We start from the raw sequence: 22,991 nt of genomic DNA, 5'->3' as shown, positions 1-22,991 counted from the left end.
ACATGTAGGACTAGAGATAGAAACTTACACATACGCAATACAAAAAAACAGATAAGGTCTTTATTTTACTTACCATCTTGTTTATAGTAAAAACTCTTTTTGGACTGTTATTTGATGGGTCAACTTTAGTGTAAACTGCATGATTCCAAAAGTCTTTAGCGCTTTATTATTATTAATCATTATTATTTTCACTGATTTCTCCTAGAATCTTAGAAGAAAAGTTCCTGGCATATTGTAGGAGTTCAGTAATTTTTTTTGAATAAACAAATGAAATTAACAACAACAACAAAAAACTTCAGGTTAGCTTTCTAGATACAAACTTTCTGCTGTTCAAATTATACTAGAACATATAAATTCTGAATCTCGTGATTAATACTTTATAATATTACCTGCTATAAAGCATTTAGAATGCATAGGGCTGGGTCAGGTCTAGGAGAGCAAATGAGAATGTCTTTGTTTTCTATTACGTTCCCAGGGCTGCCGTAACGCAGTACCAAAAGCTGGGTAGCTTAAAACAAAAGAAATGTATTTCCTTGTAGTTCTGGAGATGAGAAGCCCAAAATCAAGGTGTCAGCAGGGCCATGCTGTCTCTAAAACCCGGATGAGAATGTATCCCTCTTTGCTGCTTCTGGTTTCCGCTTGCCTTAGACATTTCCTTGGCTTCTGCCAGGAAGCATAATTTTTATGTTTACCTCTGACTTCATATGGAGTTGGTCCTGTGTCTTGTCACATTGTCATCCCTCTTTCCTGTCTATTGGGGTCAGGGGTTAGGACTTTAATGTCTTTTTTATGAGGGTGCAGAATTCAGTCTATGACAGGCTTCAAAGCTTATAAAGGAGGGTGGTTTTCTTCCCTAGCTCTAGTTCCAATAAGTAGATCTGCTCAGTGATATAATTATATTTGTAGCAGGAGGCCATGCATGGAACATTGGAGTTATTGAGATGAGACATGGCAGAAACTCAATGAGTATTTCTTGATGAATGAATTAGTCAGTTACATGTGTTATAAAATAGAATCCTGACATTTTAAAAACAATGGAGTAAATCGTAAAGTGCTACACAAATTTTTTAAAAGTTATAACGATCGTGTATTTTAACAAGTTCAGGTTCAAAATACTAACTTTATTAGGCCCTTGATAAATTTTCAGACAGGCTGAACAATATATGCTGATACACCATTAATTCAGGATTTCATTTTTCACAAACAAATGTAAATTAGACTTTATGTCTGCATACATTGCACTGTCTGCCAAATTATAAAGTGGTCATATGTCAAAGCTTCACTTAATTTTGTGTAGTTTGATATGACATTTTCTATGGTTTTCGGAATTCAAAAAAAAGAGTCAAATTTGAATTTTAGATAACTACAAATAAATTTTAACATAAATATGCCCTATGAAATGTTTATCAGTAACACTCTTTGTTTCCTTCACTGTGTAAAGTGATTTACTTTCTACTTTTAATAAGAATACAACTTTTAAAAGCAGTGGTAAGCTAAACCTATTCTTAATGATATAAAAAACAAACAAACAAATACAATTAGCAGAAAATAAACCTTCTTATACTTTAAGATAACCTTTTTTCTTACGAGTCACCTTAAGAATTTAGAAATTCATGGCAGCTTTAGACACAGACTAAGCAATTAAAGTGTATTTTAAAATTACACATTTAAAGTTTATTTTACTTTTATTATTCATTATAAAAAATATCAAGTTCTTTGCATCTAATCATTACATATATCATCCCCAAACCCAATACACCAAAAAATCCAGGAAAAGTACTTGATTGAATTCTTATTATTAAAAGCAACTATAATTGTGTTGAGAACTTACAATGATACAGATTTTATAAGGTGAAGTGAAGATAATTTGAATGAAGGGAATACTTTTATAAAACAGGAGTAACCGAATAAAATGTGCCTTGAGATTTGGAGATCAACTGGGTTAAAAAGCGTGTGTTTAAAAACTGTCATGTAAAGAAGAAACAAGGTGTAAAATGGTTCATTTTGAAGCAGTAGATGGACAGCACCTATACCATGTCATCAGTGAAATTGATTTATAGGTATCAGATATTAAAAATTAAGTAAAAACTCAAACATTGTCTACTTTATGGATTTATTCTTTTAGCTGGGATCACAAACATCTCAGAGTAAAAATATGACACTCCAGATACATAATTTCAGTCTCCCATACATACCCCATGGCCAACACAGACCTACAGCTCTCAATGCCTTCTCTCAGTGAATAACTATTCCACCTCTTCTACTTTTCAGGCCAACAGCCTGCTGCATCCTATCCCACTATTCTTCCTTATTTTCATTAAAAAATATTTTCTCAGCACCTTTTATATATATAACATTTTAAGGAAATCAATTTGTTGTTTGTATTCCCACTGGAATTTAAAATATACCAAGGAAGATATTTTCATCAGTTTTGTTCAGTTCTGTATGCCAGTTTCTAAACAATGCCTGGCACAAAATGAACATGCAAAAATATTAATTCATAAATTTTTGAAAAAATTAAACCCCATTCATATTAATTAATGTCTAATTTTTCTTTAAATTTGTCTTATTTGTTTTTAAACTTTATTAGGATTACCATTTCCTTATACATATGGGTAAACTGGATGGTATTTTTTAAAAAGTACTATCACTAATGCTATTTATGTAATTTAGAATACTAGAAAGCACTTTTTCATGTAACTGGAACATGTAATTAAATTTTGAAGAGACAAGGGTTATAAATTTTTCTAAGGAAAATAGAGAGTACTTTAGAAAACCCGTTTCTAATTTCCAGAATTCTCATGCCTTCCCGGGATTGTTCCTCTTTCCTTTAAATCGTGCTGGAGGAATTATTATCCAAATGTTCTCTTGAGATTTTTGTTAATTAGGCTGAATTAACAACATATTACGTATAGTTATTAAGCAGAAATGGTTTATAAGATCCTTCTCATTTTATATTAATTTACATTTAGATTTATAGGCCTTTGAGAAGAGTGAGTAGCAGACTATCCTCATGAGTAACAAATATACTACACACCACTTGGAATGAATTTATCCTTGCAGAGAGCTCTTCTCATCCATATGTGTTGGTGGTTCTTTGTGTCATTTTTAAGGAGAAATTACACATTGTTATTTTACCTTAAATTGTTAACATAATACTAAGTATAAAATGTATTATTTAACACACTAAAAGGAGACATAGGTATTATAAAATTAAGATTTCAATTTTGTTCACAACCTTACATTGCAAATCACTATGTCGTTTTCTAAAGTACTTGAGAAATAAATAAGCATATTATGTAAATAATAATCTAAGTATAAAAAAGTATTGACAAAACTAGTGAAGCAAAAAAAGCTTACACATCTCAGGGAGAAACATAATTATTTAAAGAAGTTCAGTTCAGTGGAAGTTCACACTGTTATTTTCATTTGCAAAGTAAAACAGAAAAATGGAATTAAAACCTTTCAATATGGAATTCATAATTAATTTCTTGTAGAATTTTATACATTATCATTAGAGATAAGTCAAAAAATGAAATCATTTATGTGGGAAGTACTGCAAATTACCGAAGGATTATGCAGTGACAGCATTTGCTGCACTGGCCGCGTTATTACATTCCATCATGCTATTTCTCCTGAGTCTACAGTTAACAATGGGCACATAACATGAAGTGTAACTCAGTGAAGCGATTCAGCAAGGTGCTGGCATAATGCAGGCCAGATGTGTAGCCTTCTGGTGGTAAAACTTAATTCAAAGACGTAAGGTAGAGTAAGAATAAATATATATAACACTTTTAGCTATTTGATAATATCCTACAATTATTTCTACGTATGTCTACATATTAGCATCTATGAGGATAATAATTATAGATCTGCTTGCAATACTTAAAAATTATAAAATACCATAGAGGTACATACCTCTATGGTAAATAGAGGACTGGGTAAATAATATACTGTATATTCTATGAAAATATTTTATATAGCTGATTAAACAAATTCTAAGTAATAGGGACATAATAATCAAAACACACTATTAAGGAAAGAACCCTAGTTTCAAGAAACATGGGAAATAAATAATAACATGTATTTATATTAAGAAAGTACAACTATATATTTGCTTTTTTAAGAGTAATAATAATCAAATATTTCTAATTCAATATAGTTTCACCTCATATATTTAATTCATAAATATGTACGTTTGGAAAATATCTGAAAAATACAAACTGTAAGCATATCTCCCCCAATTAGAATAGTTGAGCTTGAAGGGCAAAATGATGTGATGTTAATTTTAGAGTACACTTTTACTATATTTATGATGTGGCCATTTTAAGCATCACTTGATAGAATCTGAAATATACAGGCTTGATGTATGATTCTCTAGAGATAGTATAGAGTTAATATTGTTGATTGCTTGTTGAAAGTTTATTCACATATTTATACATAAATTGTCAAGTCGATGTCCCCTTCTTATTAAAAACTTGAGGAGTTTGACATACGCCTGGATGAAAACACACTCCTGTTAAAAAGGTAGAGTAAAATATTACCTTCAATCAAACTAGAAATTTTCCTCATGAATAAGTTAAGGGCTCACTCCTGCATACTTATAAGGGACATATGAGTTTAAAATTTCAGCGTCAAAAAGTTTGGGCAAAATCTTTTTAAATTTTTATTTTTATTTTTTTTGAAACACGGGTCTTTCTATGTTGGGTGCCCAGGTTGGAATGAAACTCCTAGGCTCAAGGGATCCACCCACCTCAGTCTCTTCAGTAGCTGGGACTACAGGCACATGCCACGGTGCTTGGGTACAAAACCATTCTCTATAAAACTTTATTTATTTATTTATTTATATGTATTGAGACAGACTCGCTCTGTCGCCCAGGCTGGAGTGCAGTGGCACGATCTCGGCTCACTGCAACCTCCGCCTCCTGGGTTCAAGTGATTCTCCTTTGTCAGTCTCCGGAGTAGCTGGGACTAGATGCGCATGCCACCATGCCTAGCTAATTTGTTGTATTTTTAGTAGAGATGGGGTTTCACTGTGTTAGCCAGAATGGTCTCTATCTCCTGACCTCATGATTCCCTGGCCTTGGCCTCCCAAAGTGCTGGGATTACAGGCGTAAGCCACTGCACGTGGCCAAAACTATATTTAAAACATACATTCCATATGCTAATTCACTCTGACATCAATATGTATCTGTAAGTCTATTGACCCACATTAATCCTGACTTCTGAGTAAAAATCTTTAAAACTTTACATATTAACAATTAAACAATAGAAAATAAAAAGAAAAACATTAAAAACAATTTAACACAATTACACCTTGCAACAAACCTGTTTGTGAACCAGATATAAATATATAGGCTTCATATTTTCTGGAATATAAATCTACTTCTATGTTACTTTTCAGTGAATTTTATACTCATAAGTGAATTTTGATTTTAGCAAACAATCATTCAATAATTTATTTTAAAAGTTATAATGTAGAATATTAGTGCTTATTTAATTATTTTTGCTTGTGAAATCAAATGTAAAGACTTTCTATCTGAGAAATGTGGGACTTATTTCTTAGGTAAAGAGGACATTCTGTAAATGTAAGATTTTAAAACAAAGTTGGAAACTATCAAATTAGCATCAAAATGTAATTCTGAGTTATCTTCATTGGTTTTATTTTCCGTGAATCTCCAAAATTTACTTTAAGATACTAGAACTCTAGGATTTAACCTAAGACTGAAGAAACAATGTCGATTATAGTTCTATTGCTATGTCTTACATGGTGGCAGGCAAGAGAGAATGAGAGCCAAGCAAAAGGGGAAACCCATTATGAGACCATTAGAATCTTGTGACTTATTCACTACCACGACAACAGTATGGGGGGAACCACCCTGTGATTCAATTAACTCCCACTTGGTCCCTCCCACAACACATGGAGATTATTGGAGCTACAATTCAAGATGAGATTTGGGCTAGGACACAGCCAATCCATATCATTCCACCTCAACCCTTCCCAAATCTCATGCCCTCACATTTTAAAACCAATTATGACTCCCCAACAGTCCCCAAAGTTTTAATATACTTCAGCATTAGCTCAAAAGTCCACAGTCTAAAGTCTCATCTGAGACAAGGCAAGGCCCTTACACCTATGGGCCAGTAAAATTAAGAGCAAGTTAGTTACTTCCTAAAAACAATGGGGTATAGGCATTGGATACATACACCCATACTAAGTGGGAGAAATTGGGCAAAACTAAGGGGCTAAAGGCCCCAAACAAGTCTGAAATCCAGTGGGACAATCAAATCTTAAAACTCCAAAATGATCGCCTTTGACTCCTTGTCTCACATCCAGGTCACATTGATGCAAGAGGTACATTCCCATGGTCTTGGGCAACTCCACCCCTGTGGCTTTGTGGGGTACAGCTCCACTCCCAGCTGCCTTGATCACCTGGCATTGTCTTGTGGCTTTTCAAGGCACATGGTGCAAGCTGTCAGTGGATCTGTCATTTTGGGACCTGGAGGACAGTGGCCCTCTCATATAGCTCCACTAGGCTGTGCCCTACTGGCAACTTATGTGGGGGCTTAATCCCCCCATTTTCTTTCTGTAGGGCCCTAGAAGAGGTTCCTATGAAGACCCTGCCCCTGCAGCACACCTCTGCCTGGACATCCAGGCATTTTTATACATCCTCTGAAATCTGGGCAGAGGTTCCCAAACCTCAAAACTTGACTTCTGTGCACCCATAGACTCAACACCATATGGAAGCTGCCAAGGCTTGGGGTTTGCACCCTCTGGATCCACAGCCTATACTAACTCATTGCCTTATCAGCATTAACCATTTCACTTAAGCAAGCTGTACCTTGGCCTCTTTTAGCTATGATTAGAGTGGCTAGGACACAGGGCACCAAGTTTTTAGTATACACACAGAAGGGGGACCAAGGGCCTGGCCCTCGAAACCCTTTTTCCCTCCTAGGCTTTCAGGCCTGTGATGGGAGGGGTTGCCTCCAACGTCTCTGATTTGCCCTGGAGACATTTTCTCCATTGTCTTGGTGATTAGCATTTGGTTCCTCATTACTTATACAAATTACTGCAACTAGCTTGGATTTTTTCTCAGAAAATAGGATTTTCTGTTCTAACACATTGTCAGGCTGTAAATTTTCTGAACATTTATGCTCTGTTTCCCTTTTAAAACTGAATTATTCTAACAGCACCCAAGTCACCTGTTGAATACTTTGCCGCTTAGAACTATTTTTTCCACGAGATACCCTACATCATCTCTCTCAAATTCAAAGTTCCACAAATCTCTAGAGTAGGGGAAAAATGTCACCAGTCTCTTTGATAAAACATAGCAAGAGTCACTTAACCGCAGTTCCCAACAAGTTTCTCCTCTCCATCTGGGATCAGCTCAGCCTGGATTTTATTGTTCATATCATCATCAAGATTTTGTTAACATGATTTAACAAGTCTCTAGGAAGCTCCAAACTTTCCCACTTTTTCCTGTCTTCTAAGACCTCCAGACTGTTCCAGCCTCTGCCTGTTACCCAATTGCAAAGTCTTTTCCACATTTTTGGGTATCTTTAGAGCAGCACTCCACTCCTGGTACCATTTTATTGTATTAGTCCATTTTCATGCTCTTGATAAAAACGTATCCAAGAGTGGGTAATTTATAAAGAAAAACAGTTTAATGGACTCACAGTTCCATGTGACTGGGAAGGCCTCACAATCATGGCAGGGTGAAAGGCACATCTTACATGGTGACAGGCAAGAGAAAATGAGAGCCAACTGAAAAGGGAAGCCACATATAAAACCATTAAATATCATGAGGCTTATTCACTACCATGAGAACAGTATGGGGGAAACCACCTTTATGATTCAATGATCTCCCACTGGATCTCTCCCACAACATGTTGGAATTATGGGAGCTATAATTCAAGATGAGATTTGGGTGGGGACACAGCCAAACTATACCAAGGTCTTTATCCCTAATTGTTAGATAGGTATTTTAAAAATATTTTATCTAAATATATAAACATACTAACTCATTGCCTTATCAGCATTAATCATTTTACTTAAGATCTTTGCAATTCAGATAGCTGTCATGAAGTATGATTTATAGTTTATTTATTATTAGACTAACATGGTATCTAAGAATAATTAAAGCCTCTCCGTTCCTATGGTTTGCCACTCATCCATTCCTCAGTTCTTATTTGTGAGAACTGGTAAAGATGAGAAAAAATGTGAGTTCACATCACCTATTATAATTTAATTATGTCCACTTGTGCTAAAATCACTATTTTTCATTAATTATCATGTGCATAATGGAGGGGTTTACATTTTATGGTCATGTATATTTGTATGTGTACTATTGTGTTTTTCAATATTTAATAATTTATATATTACATACAGATTTAAAATATACAGTATTATTTTAAGAGCATGGAATACCAATACTTACATTTTGCTTAACCTAAACACAAATTGGGTCATATAATTATTGTCATTCTAGAGGCAAAAGAATTATAACCAGTGTGTTGAAAATCTGTCATGTTTCTGACTACCCAGCAAGTTGCACATCCTTGGTTATAATTGGCAAATTCACAGCCTTATGGTCTTGCACACCAAAGTGCAACCCAGAATTAGAAATTTCTAACATTATTGTCGACTAGTACAAAGGCTTGTAACAGAAGAGCTTCACACCAGAAACACTCCAAATTTAAGTTAGAAAATGAGCGACTTGATAAAGGCTTCATGACACCCATCATAGGTAATGATCACATTTTCAGATCTTGATGGCAACAGGGATAAATAGTCTGGTATTCTGTTGATTTCAAGATTGAGTACTTGACAAGGAAATTCCTCTGGTTGGGCAACAAACATGGCAGTTGTATTTTCTTTGCATCATTTTTAATATATGTCCTTAGGCACATTACTGAAATGTGTTTTCTGTATCTCATAATAATTTTCTGAACTGCCTCATATTCTTTTGCTGAATCAATTTTTGTTTGTTCGTCTAGTATCAGCATCTGTTATTTGCAACTAAGACCCATTCATTAAACAGAAAATTCTGATGTCCGTTAAATAATTGTCTTTGCTATGAGCTATACGCGACAGAAAATCTGACATTAGCTTTACAAAGGTTCTTTTTTTTTTTTTTTTTTTCCCAGTGCCCTCAGAAGTGCAGAGGGATAAGATCGTTGCATTGATTCAGTGCCCAAAGCTGACAGGCCCAAGATTTCTGCACTTCTCTTAGCCGTTTCCTGCGGGGCCATATGACAATTGTTACAGATTCAGCCATTAAGACAGAATTTCCTGCAGGAAAAGAGGTTAAAATAGATAACATAAAGAGAAATAGGAGACAGGCATATTAGAAACACACAAGCTTTGCCAATATTCCCAGCAGACTCACACTTGTGCCTAGTTGGCTCACGTTGTGTCACAGGGTCATCATAATTGCAGTAGAGCCTGGTGACTGTAGTTTTAAAGCTGGGTACATTGCTGCTCCAAATTAAATTGGGGATCGGTCTTTAACAAAGGATCTAACTTGACTATGCTATTCAGGATCCATGCATCCACATTCAGATAATATAAACTCTCTTAGCTGTTTTACCCAAATGTGTTTATTTCATAAAGGAAATTGTGTATTTATAGAAAGCACCAAAGGCTTGAGGAATAGGAATAATCTTTATTTTCTGGAATGACTTTTGAAACAATGTTCCTATCAACAGAACCAGCCTATCAAAAGATGCGCTACTTCTACTTCAGTCAGAAAATTGCTGAATTAAGTGTTGGTCCCTAAGTCATACTCCGTTGGTCATAATCTTGGAATAATGAAGGCACTGATATAATTGTTAGATCCAGAACTGCACTGCTCCAGGCCTAATGCATGGCTCTCACATCTTTTTTAAATATCTCACTTGAACTGGTCTCAAATTCAAGTCTCATATGAACCAAATAAGATAGAAACCAAATCACAACACAAAGCCTATCTGTAGAAAAGCTTCAGAATATAGGCCAGGAGCAGTGGCTCATGCCTGTAATCCCAGCACTTAGGGAGGCAGACATGGGCAGATCACAAGGTCAAGAGATCGACACCATCCTGGCCGACATGAGGAAATCCCATCTCTACTAAAAATACAAAAAATAAGCTGGGCATGGTGGTATGTGCTTGTAATCCCAGCTACTCAGGAGGCTGAAGTAGGAGAATCGCTTGAACCCGGGAGGTGGAGCTTGCAGTGAGACGAGATCCTGCTACTGCACTCCAGCCTGGAGACAGATCGAGAATCTGTCTCAAAACAAGCAACTAAAAAAGTTAAGAACATAGTTTGTAACTTTTAAGCCTCCACATACTGAATAGTGTATCAGAAAACTGTTGAGAAGTTTATATGACCATATATACTGCAATTATGTAAAAATAAAATTATATTTTAGTAAATTATATTATTTAACCATATATTACATTTGTAAACGATGAAATCACATTATAATTCTTTGAAATCATGATGATTTAAAGGATAAACTAGAAAATGCTTTCTCTATTGTCAAGACCACCCAAAGTAGTTCATTCTGTCTTTAAAAAGCCATGCTTGGGGTATCAGATCATTCTCCTGATTCATTACCTGTCTCTTACCCGACTTCCTTCATAGCACTCTTCCTAGTGTAATTAGAAAGTGGGGAAATACTTTCTAATTTGTTTAATGCTCGGTCATAGTCTGATTGCAGCTCATTGTCAAGTGCAGCTCATTGTCAAGTGCAGAATTTTTTTGCAGCTCATTGTCAAGTGCAGAATCAACTTTGAGTTCCCAACTATGCGTATGATGTTCTGCCAAACTCTCTTCTTCCAGCATCCCTTGTTTTATTCCTGAACACACTGCTGAACATTTTAAGTTCTAACACTAGACATCTTATAGTTCTCTACACACTTCTTTGTTTTCCAAACCCATAAATTGACTTTTGGAATGCTTTTATACTTGTCTCACATATTTTCCAAGCTAAATTTATTCACCTCTTCAGACACAGCTCTGCCATCACAGCCTATTAGATGCCTTGCTTAACATGACGGTCTTTCACTTCTCTCTCTTTCTCTTCTCTTTAAGAACAGTTCCCAATACTATTTGAAAATATCTGTCACTGGCTGGGCACGATGGCTTATGCCTGTAATCCCAACACTTTGGGAAGAAAAGGCCGGTGGATCACCTGAGGTCAGGAGTTCGAGACCAGCCTGGTCAATGTGGTGAAACCCCATCTCTACTAAAAATATAAAAATTAGCCAGCCGTGGTGGTGGGCACCTGTAGTCCCAGCTACTCGGAAGGTTGAGGAAGGAGAATCGCTCGAACTCAGGAGGCAGAGGTGGCAGTGCCACTACACTCCAGCCTGGTGACAGAGCGAGACTCCATCTCAAAAAAAAAGAAAATATCTGTCATTGTACCTGGTATATTTTAATTTCCTATCTAAGAAATTTGTCTTTCCTATGAGATTATGAGTTACCTGAGGATGAGATTAATATTGGCATATATATTATCAGCATATTGCTCAATGCCTATTCCTTCTAGGTTGTCCATACGTGTTTATGAGAGAAAACCAAAATCAGATGAAAAAGATTATATTTTTATATTAATATGGACTGATGGGAAAAGCTTTTATCTGAGTGTTGTTTGATTTTTATGTGAAGATTACCTGGAATATTCTTAGTTATTACCATCGGTGGTTTTAACACAGGTAAAAATTCACTTCTACTGGTGAAAATAAGACGACAACGTGATAGTTTATGTGTCCACCTGACTAGGATAAAGGATGACCAGATAGCTGGTAAAATATTATCTCTAAGTGTGTCTATGAAGGTGTATCTGGAAGGGATTGGCATTTGTATTGGTGGATTGAGGACTGTGCTGCCCAGTTTGAGTAGGCTTCATTTAATCCATTGAGGGCCTTGAATAGAACAGAAAGGTAGAGGAAAGGCAAAATCACACTGTCTCTTATGGAACTGGGACATCCATCTTCTCTTGTTTTCAGACATTGGAGCTCCTGGTTCTTGGGCCTTTGAACTCAGATGGAGATTTACATCACTGACTCCCTTTCTTAGACCTTTAGACTATGACTGAGCATTAAACAAAGACTTTCTCTTGTTCTCAGGTCTTTGGGTTTGGACTGGAACTACACCACTGGCTTTCCTGGGTCTCTTGTAAATGTCGTATTGTGAGACTCTCAGCCTTTGTAACCACATGAGCAAATTCCTTCATAATAAATATCTTTATATTTATATCTATATGTTTGTTGTCTATATCATCTTTATTGGTTCTGTTTTTTTTGGAGAATCCTGACTAATATACAAGACTAATTGATGCTATTATTGTTATTATGATCACGAAGCTAAAGTTTATTTAAACTGCTCATATATTCTCATACCATGAAACATCAAAATTAATAAGGTGAACATGTTTCAATTTTTTTAATAAAAAAAATTTTTTTTAATTTTTTTATATTTTTTATAATGTATTGTTTATATGTCTGTAGAGGCAGACAATGCTAAATGATCTGAATAATTAGTCAAAAGATTAGAAATTTTCAGGGCAAATACTTGACTTCATTTCACACTTAGAATTTTTCTAAATATTGGGATTATACTTTATGTAAATGGAATAAATCTTTTGCTGAGAAATATATTATCTTCAAAGAGATTATTTCCTACTTATGTACTAATACTTTTTAGTTTCACTACCAAAATTCTAAGCCTTTCTTTACTTTCTTTAGAGATGAAATAAATATAACTACTTCTTGAATTAATGTTTTGAAGAAATAGTGCGTAAATTATGGACAAAGGATGCCCTCCTCTGTGATTAGTTACACTTTTTAGCAAGATTATTATAATTAGTTATTTCACAATAATTACTTGTTTTCATTAATAAGGAACATATTTTTCCATATTCTAAATTCAGCTAATAATAAAATAGTACAATATCCATATGGAATTGTGGCTCTAAGTTGTCTTTCAGAAAATGCTCTCTAGAAAACAGTAATGACTCAGAAGTTTATCTACCCTAATGTTACTCTGATTACTGCATTTGAGAGTTGATCCTTAAAATACTAATCTGGTAAATTTCCATCTTAATAGTGCACATCTAAAAAAAGAAAACCCAACATGTTATTGGAATAGAGAATTAGTCCATGCAGGGCAATCAGTAACCATTTTAATTTGAATATCACTCAACATTTTCTAGCAAGGGTATGAATCCTGTTCATATTTTTGGCCATCAAAGTTTTGGAAATAGCTCTTGTTTAAGATTTTCATATGGTCTTGTAGATTTTTAAGACTGGTTACTTTTTCTGGCCATTAGAATTCTGGACTCTGAAGACTGGGGTAAGAACCTAGCACAAATGTAATTGATTTTTTAAAGGTTTCTCTAAAGTTCAGTAGAGATTTAAAATGAAGAATTTCAAGCCTGCCTGGCTATAAATGAAATATGTTCTTTAATGTTGGAACCAAGCACATTTTTTTCCTTGTCAGCAGAATGTTTAAAAAAAAAAAAAAGCATCGTTGAAAAATATGAAATATGACAGATAAGTCAAGCATATTTTCGTCCTTGTCTTGATGTTTTTGTCATTGGAGGTCAAAGTTCTCACGATCTTACTGCTGATTTGTTTTAAATTTGTTTTAAATTTGGGAGCAGGTGGGATGGGATCCAGATTAAAGAAGCCCAATTGGGAATTTTGTCAATTATCCAGCTCAAATGAGTTGGAGGAAAGGAAATACTTATAGACAAACACATACACAGAGACAGAAACATATGTATATACACAAACACATGCACATGCACATACACATACATGCATGCACATATATGCACACATACACATAAACCCATATGTGGCTATAGTTGTTTATATTTATACAAATGTATTAAAATATTAATATAAGCAGAATATGACTCATTGAAAAACAGGAAAGGGATATTAAACAACAACAAGACTAAGTATATGTAGTAATAGATAAACATTTATCTTATTTATAATGGAAAAATAGAGAACTTTTAAAAGAAGTAAATACTTTTATAGGAAAAATTTGTAGAATGTTAAGAGTATAAGATCATTCTATTTATAGTATTTTTATAATTAATTTTACATTAAAAGCAATTAAAGGCACCATAGCTCTCATACTATCCAAGTATTAAAGAATGAAATTATATTGATTTCTTAGACGTCAGAAGAATGACTGCATTTAAGTTTCTCTTTTACAGGAACAATGATACCAATAGAGAAGAATGACCTCTACTCCTGTATAGAATTTACTTTGCATAAAATATGTTCATTCATATCTGAGTCAATAATTCATTTCTACAATAACACTAAAAATGCATATGATGTTAGAATACCATATTTCAAAATTATCTAGTTTTTATCTAATAAAAATTTTTTGTTCATTTTCCAATAATATGCATGCATACTTAATATCTGAAAGAAAGCATTATGAAAAAAGTCTCATGAGTGTTAATTTGCTTTTGGTAGTGCTGTCACTATATTAAATACTTTAATAAGACTTTTCTACCACCACTACTACTACTATATAATGAGAATGATAAACAATAACGTTAGGATTTGTGGATGATTTACTATTAGATTTGCATTCTCCAAATATTTTACATGTATTATATCTCATATCAGCATAGGATTTTGTGAAAAGGTCATTAGGTTTCAGTTTGAAATCTAGAGGGGAAAGAGATGCCTCATTGTAAAATAATACCATAAAAATGTCTTTCCTGTTCCTTGATCCCACTGTTAATTTGACAACTAAATTTATCATAATCACTATTTACATCCACAGTTAAAAAAGAAGAAAAAAACATTACATACCCTACTTAAACCCGAAAAAAATATATATTTTTTTCATTTTCATAGTGCCTAAGTTACTATGTGTCTGAACAACAAATATTTTTACTGTACATATTTTCCTCCTAAACAGCTCATCACAAAATTATAATTGACATCAACTTTTTTTCAAAAAGTATATCTCAAAACAAATGTAAAATTACTGTTTTTCCATAGGTTAGTGAGACAAAATAACTAGATGAAGCATCATACCAGTTGAAATTATGTCCTTGTAGCTAATAAATTTTCAAAAATTATTTTGCTGTGTGTGAATATACACAAATAAAATATTTGTGCATTTTAATTCGGTCTGTAAATTCAGAAACAATCGTAAAACATCTGTAAATATTTTCAGAATGTTCAGTCCAATTTGGAAAAGGAAATGGAGCAAACTTAAAATTATGGTCAAAAATTAGTCATAAAAATAGGTAAGTTAATTAAAACACCTAATGGATTGAAAGTTACTGTAGCTCTTTTGTGTGTATTTTTTTAAGGTGTTGGCTAAAATGAATTTTTCTTATGAATGCATTTCTTTTGAAACTATGATAGATATGTGTTTTCATACATAATCAGATTAACTCTTTCTTACTAAATGTTGTGAAAGCCTGAATTTACCAGACAAGAGTTAGTTGTGTAGTTCAATACAGTTTCAAGTATCTGAAGACTTGTATTCAATGAGTTCTTATTCCTTTTGCCTTTAACACTTATTTATTGCTAAGATTATGTTTATAAGAGTGTACAATTGCTGGTTTTTATCCTTTTTTACTTCTTCACCTGAGATTAGAGAGCAAGCATAATCATTACAAAGAAAACTGCTATTTTATCTGAAGTGCTATTCTCATATAGAAATAAATGATATCTCTGTCAGGCTTTTAGTGACAATATTTTAAGTGTCCTGCAATGGGTATGACTTTAGAGTTGTCCCATTCTGTGATCCATATTATGTTTATGTAACATTCTAGACAAAATCCTATGATAATATTGACCAAAAAAACAAAACAAAACAAAACAAAACTTGGATCACATGATTCTATTACCTTCCACTGTGGATGAAGTAAGCCAAAAGGCATAGTTTCAAAAAAAAAAAAAGTACAAATCCCCAAGAATAATTTTTTTGGGTGATATTTGGCAATCACTATGGCTATATATTATATCAGTGGCCCTTCTTGATGGGAAATTTATGTTGATTAAATTTTCTACTTAAAATTCACAATTATTGACCAATCCTGTGGGATCTGCTGTTTTGTTAGTAGTTTCAAATTCTAGTGAAGGCTGTGGACTGCTAAAATGCTGTGCCTTTTTTTCACAATTACACTGCTTGAGTTTTCTTACCTATTTATTTTAAAGGAAAAACACTTCTAACAGAAAATGCCTTCTTATAGGCAGGCCACAATTAAGCTCACCCAACGTTTTAATTACTTAGTTTATTCACTGTTTTAATATGAACTGAATCATGATATATCTACTATCCAGGATACTGAAGAAAAAGAAGATGTAAAATAAAAATATATACCCAGAGTGCAAAGAAAACAAAGTGCTAAGTTCAGAGCTATATTAAAAACCTACCATGAATGCAGTGTATATTAGAGAATTAGCAAAGTATAATTAAGAAGTTGTATTGTTTTATGTACATTATAATAAAGAAAATCAGAAGTTCATTTAACTTACGAATATAAGTGAAGGACTATGGATTCAACTGAACCCTTACATATTAAAAAGTATGCAGTGAACCAGTGAGTTTAACAGTGTATGAATAAAGCATCATGATTAAGCAGCATTTATTCCAGAAACACAAGCCTCCTCTCACATCTGAAAGCCTAATAACATAAATTAGAAAACTGGTGGACAACATATAGTCATACTGTAATTTCAAATAATGCAAACAAATTACTTTATGAATTTCAACACTTTTTGTGACTTAAAAGTATTTAGTGAATAAAGACTGGGAGAAAATTTTTTAACTTGGTTGTAATTACATGCCAAAAAAGAAAATATGGCAAACATTATATTTATTAGAGATATTTTATGTTTTTTGGATACATTGTTTGAGAGCAAGAAAACAATGTCTACTATTATTGAATTATTTGTACTGTCATTACTAGCAAACAAAGCAAAGTTTTGTGAGGATTGGAAGAGGAGGGCTGCACACTTTTTATTAGCTAACAATATCTCAATTAGAGAAATCAACAATTAAGAAATAAACTAATAAAGCAAGTAAAAGGGTTCGACAAATTTTCTAGAAGAAGCATGGGCTTACAAATGCTGGTAACATATCTCTAGCCAACTAGAAAATATAAATTGTAAAAATATAACTTTCCTATTATCAATAAGAACCATGTGTATAATAATTAACCTAAGCGAGAATATAGCAGATGATTATACATAGAAGTTTAAAATTCTAATAAAACATTGATTATAATGTGAATTAATAAATACTCCAAAGTTCTCATTTAAATTGAAAAAGACTTTATTAGAACCCTAGCCCACTGAGGGAAAGAGTATTTATCTAACACCAGACACCTCTACTATTCTCTCATTAATTGAGGAAGGAAGAACTGTGAAACATTTGTTAATGTCAACACTTCAAGATACAGACTGGAAATTAATCGTAGGATTATCGAATACTTCTCTCCATGGCTAAATTACTATCATATCTACAAGGGTCAGATATTTTCAGGGGACTGCAACTTGAAAAGTGCTGAAAGACACAAACTCATTCTGAAAAGGAGTTTATAGAGATGACCAAAGTCAAGAAGGGAAACAATAAAAAAATTACATGGCATGCCAAAAGACAAGGAAAAAAAAAAAAAAACAGTCTGAGAAGACAAAGCAAGCATAAAATCAGACTCAGATATGACATAGATTTTGGAATTATTAGTAAGATAATTTATAGTAGCTATGACTAATATGTTAAAAACTCTAATAGTAAATGACAGGTGAGAACAGATGTGAAATATAAGTAGAGATATGGAAAAACCTAAGAATAAAAAGGGAATGCTAGAAATGATAATAAAACAATATTTAATAGAAAGGAAGGATATGTTTGATGGCCAAGGAAAAAATCAAGGAGTTTGAAGACACTTCAGTGGAAACTTCCCAAATGAAAGGAAAAAAGAAAAAAAAGGAATAGGAGAAAAAAAAAAGTAGAACAGAACATTCAAGAACTATGGGGAAAAAATCTGAAAAGACACAACATAAATATGGAATATTGGAATAACAAAGAGAAAAAAGAGGAACTAGCAACTTAGAACTTATCCAAATTAATACCAACAACAAAATCCCATCTAGGAAGCTCAGAGAATATCAAGTAGAATTAAAAATATATATGCCTAGGCATGTTATATTCAAACTGCAGAAAGTTGTTTGTGGAAGCAAATGGAAAATCTTGAACAAAGACAGAGAAAATAAATACCTTACCTAGAAAGGTAGAAGGATAGGAATTTTGGTAGACTGCTCATCAGTAATCATGCAAGTAAGGAGGATATGAAATATTTAAAGTGTTGAAATAAAATACCAACATAAAATTAGATATCTAATTAAATTACCATCCAAATTTGAAGAAGAAATAGTTTCCTAAATAAATAAAAACTGAAGTAAATAATTGCCAACAAATCTGGTCTGCAAGAAATGTTAGAATAAGTTTTTAAGGAGAAAAAAGGTAATATAGTCAGAAACTACTCAAATAAAAGAGGAATGCCAGTGAAGTAATGAATAAAGGTAAAATAATATATATTGTTTTTTATTCTTTTTTTTTTTTTGGAGATGGAGTCTTGCTCTGTCCCCCAGGCTGGAGTGCAATGGCACAATCTTGGCTCACTGTAACCTCCGCTGCCCCAGTTCAAGCGATTCTCCTACCTCAGTCTCCCAAGTAGCTAGGATTACAGAAACCCACCGTCATGTCTGGCTAATTTTTGTATTTTTGTAGAGATGGAGTTTCACCATGTTGGCCAGGATGGTCTCGGACTCCTAACTTCAGGTGATCTGCCCACCTCGGCCTCCCAAAATGCTGGGATTACAGGCATGAGACATTGCACCCTGTCTATAATTTTTTATTCTTAATTGATCAAAATGATAATTGCTTGTTAATGTCATAATAGCATCAATGCAAAGGGTCATAAAACATATGAATAACCAGTAGGAATGACAGCAACATCATAAGTACCTCAACAAAGAGATTGGGAATAAACCTTTACAGCTTAACTAAATTTATGTGCAGTAATATAAGTGTATTTATGTTCATTTAAATTTACATTGGAACCTCTTAAGAAGCTACTAAAGAAAGATTTTAAATGAAGAGAAAATTGATGTCATAATAGGGAAGATGTAATAGAATCATACAAAATATGAAACTCATACCAGCAAAGGCCAAAATAGATCAGGAGAAAGCAATAAAAAATGTCAGAAATAGAAAATTGTTTCAAACATGGTAAATATTAGTCCATTGATATTAATAATCACTTCAAATGTCAATGGTGAGCACATCAATTAAATGCCACAGAATGTCAGGTTACTTTAAAATAAAAGACCCAACTATATGTTGACTATAAGAAACCAATTAATAAACACTGACATGGATTAAAAGTAATAGGATGGAGAAAGATATACTCTGCTAACACTAATCAAAATAAACCTGTAGTTATATTAATTTTAGAAAAATCAAAACCCATAAACTGAAAACATATCATTATAAAAGAGGGGCATTAAATAATTATAAATAAGTGAATTCTCCAAAAAGATATATTAATCCTAAGCAAGTATGCAGCTAACAACAGAGCTTCAAATTACAGTTCAGAGGCAAAACTGACAGGAGAAATAGACATATTCACTACTATAGTCAAAGTCTTCAACATTCTTTTATCAGTAATTTGTAAGACAAGCAGGCAGAAAATTGGTAAAGTTAGAGCTGACCTGAATAACAATGTCAATCTACGTATGTAACTGGTATACAACATTAAACAACAGCAAAATACATATTCTTCTCAAGCTCACACTAAATATTCAACATAGAGGCCATAAAACACGTTAACAAATTTTATACAATAAAAAGCATGTAAAGTGTGTCACAGCATATAATTAAACTAAAAAGCGATAACAGAAAGATAACTGGAACATTCCTCAAATATTGGTAAAGTAAGTAACATTTCTAAATAGCAAGGGTTTAAGAATTCTCAAAGTTAACAAGTATTTTAGATTGATTTATATAAAACTATAATATATCAAAATTTGTGAAATGCAATGATAGCAGTAATTACAGGAAAACTTAAAGCACTTAAGTACTTACATTAGATAAGAAGAAAGATCTAAAATGAATAACATAAGATTTACCTTAGGCTAAAAAAAGTTAACTCTAAAACATGCAAAAGAAAATAAATGATTCAATTAAAGTAGAAATCAATGAAAATAAAAACAAAAAAAGTAGAGAGCATTAATAAAACTAAAAGATAGTTCTTCCAAAAGATTAAGTAAATAAATAAACATCTAGCCAAGATAACAAAGAATAGAAAGGAATACAAAGATTAATATCAGAAATTAAAGAGGAGTAATGATTAATGATCTTATGGATGTTAAGAGGATGATAGATAAACGGTACAAACCACTCTAATTTCATAAATTTGATAAATTTGATGAAACGTATGAATTCCATGAAGACATGAACTACCAACCACACACAAAAATAAACATATAACAATAATACAACTGTATATGTATAAGCAGATATATATATAATTAATAACCTCCCCCCCAAAAAAAGAAAATACCAGTCATAGTTGATTTCACTGGTGAATTCTACCAAACAATTAATGAATAAACCATATCAATTTTTACAATCTGCTCAGAAAATGGGAGCAGAGGAAACACTTCTTATTTTTTTCTGAGCAGCATTCCCTTAATACTGAGGAAAGAGGCCATTTCTCTTACCGTCTCCTGTCTCTGAAGAGAAAGAGGAAGTAAAAGCTGAAAAACAACAGGAATGAAGTCAGTGGCAAGACCAATCAATGCTACTGATGAGGCCTGAGGTTAAAGATTATCCCCCTCCCCTAATTCTAACCACATGTGTTACCTATAGATCACTTGCTCAATCTGTCATGACCTTTTCACGTGGACCCCCTTAGAATTGTAAGCCCTTAAAAGGGCCAGGAACTTTTTCTTCCGAGAGCTCAGTTCTTGAGACACAAGTCTGCTGATGCTCCCAGCTGAATAAAGCCTCTTCCTTCTTTAAGCCAGTGTCTGAGGGGTTTAGTCTGTGGCTCGTTCTGCTACAATACCAAACCAGATAAATACATTATAAAAAATAAAATCTACACATTTTGCACATTAATATTTTCATGAACAGGCTTGCAAATATTTTTAACAAAATATTATCAACTTTATCTAAAAAAGCATTAACAGGATTATTCACCAAGACCGTGTGTAATTTATTTCAGGTATTCAAGGCAGCTTCAACATTTGAAAATCAATATATATTATTTACTACATTAATAGTCTAAAGAAGAAAAATCATATAATTAGGTCAATAAAGGTTAAAAAGAAACATTAGGTAAAATTCAATACCTATGTATAATTTGTAAAGCGCACACACACAAATAACTCTTAATAGAGTAAAATAGAAGAGAATTTCTTTAACTTGATAATCATCATATACAAAACTCTACAGGCAACATAATAGTTTATGATCAGAAACTGGACTGTTTCCCCTAAGATCAGGAAAAAAACAAGGATGTCTTCTCTTACTATCCTTATTTAATATTATATGGGATATCTGAGATGGTGCCATAAGACAGGAAAATAAAACTGTTTTTATTTGAACTTAACATATTAGTCTATATAGTAAATCCCAAATAAATGACCAAAAAATCTATTAGAACATTAAGCAAATATAGCAATGTCACATAACACAAGGTTTATATACAATACTATTGCTTTTCTCACATTTCTTTTTTCTTTTTTTAATATTTATTTATTTATTTATTTATTTATTTATTTATTTGAGATGGAGTCTCACTCTAGCCCAAGCTGGAGTGCAGTGGTGCGATCTCGTCTCACTGCAACCTCTGCCTTTGGGGATCAAGCAATACTCATGCTTCAGCCTCCCAAGCAGCTGTGAGTACAGTCCTGTGCCTACACGCCCAGCTAATTGTTTTGTATTTTAGTAGAGACGGGGTTTCACCGTGTTGCCCAGGGTGCTCTTGAACTCCTGAGCTCAGGTGATCTGCCTGCCTCGGCCTCCCAAAGTGCTGGGATTACAGGCATGAGCCACCGCCCTTGGCCTAACACTGTTTTTTAATGTTACTAAGATTAGAATTTTAAATACACAATTATAGAATTAATAAATACATCTGTAGATATAAATCTAACAAAATGTGGAAAACTACAAAACTCTGGTAAGGGAAATAAAAGAAAATCTAAATAAATGGGACATAGTCCATGAACATGGATTAGAAGAACTGATATTATTAAAAATGCCAATTCTTTCCAATTTTATCTATGAATTCAATACAATACCAAATAAATTTTATCTATGAATTCAATATAATCCCTATCCCAGGAAATTATTTTGTAGATATTCACAACAAACTGATTCTAAAATTTATATAGACAGACATAAGGCCTAGAAGAACCAACAAAATATTGAAGAAAAGAGACAAAGTTCAAGAGTTCACACTACCAGGTTTCATAACTTACTACAAAGCTATGGCAATAAAAACAGTATGGTATTAGCAAAGAAACAGATACAGAGATGAATGTAACAGAATACAGAACCAAAAAACAGGTTCACAACAAAATTATCAACAAAAATATAGCCACTGACATAGAAGCAAAGGCAGTTCAATAGAGAAAATATAGTACTCAAAAACTGGTGCTGGAATGATTGAACATCCATATGTAAAATATGAATTTAGGCAAAAAATTATAGTTTTCTAAGAAGTTAAGTCAAAAAGATTACAGAACTACATGTGAAATGCAAAACTATAAAACATCCAGAAGAAAATATGGGACATGATTTGTTACCTCAGGTTTGGTGATGAGTTTTTAAGTTAAATACCAAAAGCACAATTCATTAAGCAAAAAATTAAAATGTTAGATTTTATTAAAGTTTAAAAACTTTTGCTGAGCTAGAGACACTCTTAAGAGTATGAAAAGACAAGC

This window comes from Papio anubis, chromosome 5 (genome assembly GCF_008728515.1).
Source record: "Papio anubis isolate 15944 chromosome 5, Panubis1.0, whole genome shotgun sequence".
In the NCBI taxonomy this organism is placed as follows: domain Eukaryota; kingdom Metazoa; phylum Chordata; class Mammalia; order Primates; family Cercopithecidae; genus Papio; species Papio anubis.
Note: the sequence above shows the minus strand (reverse complement) of the source record.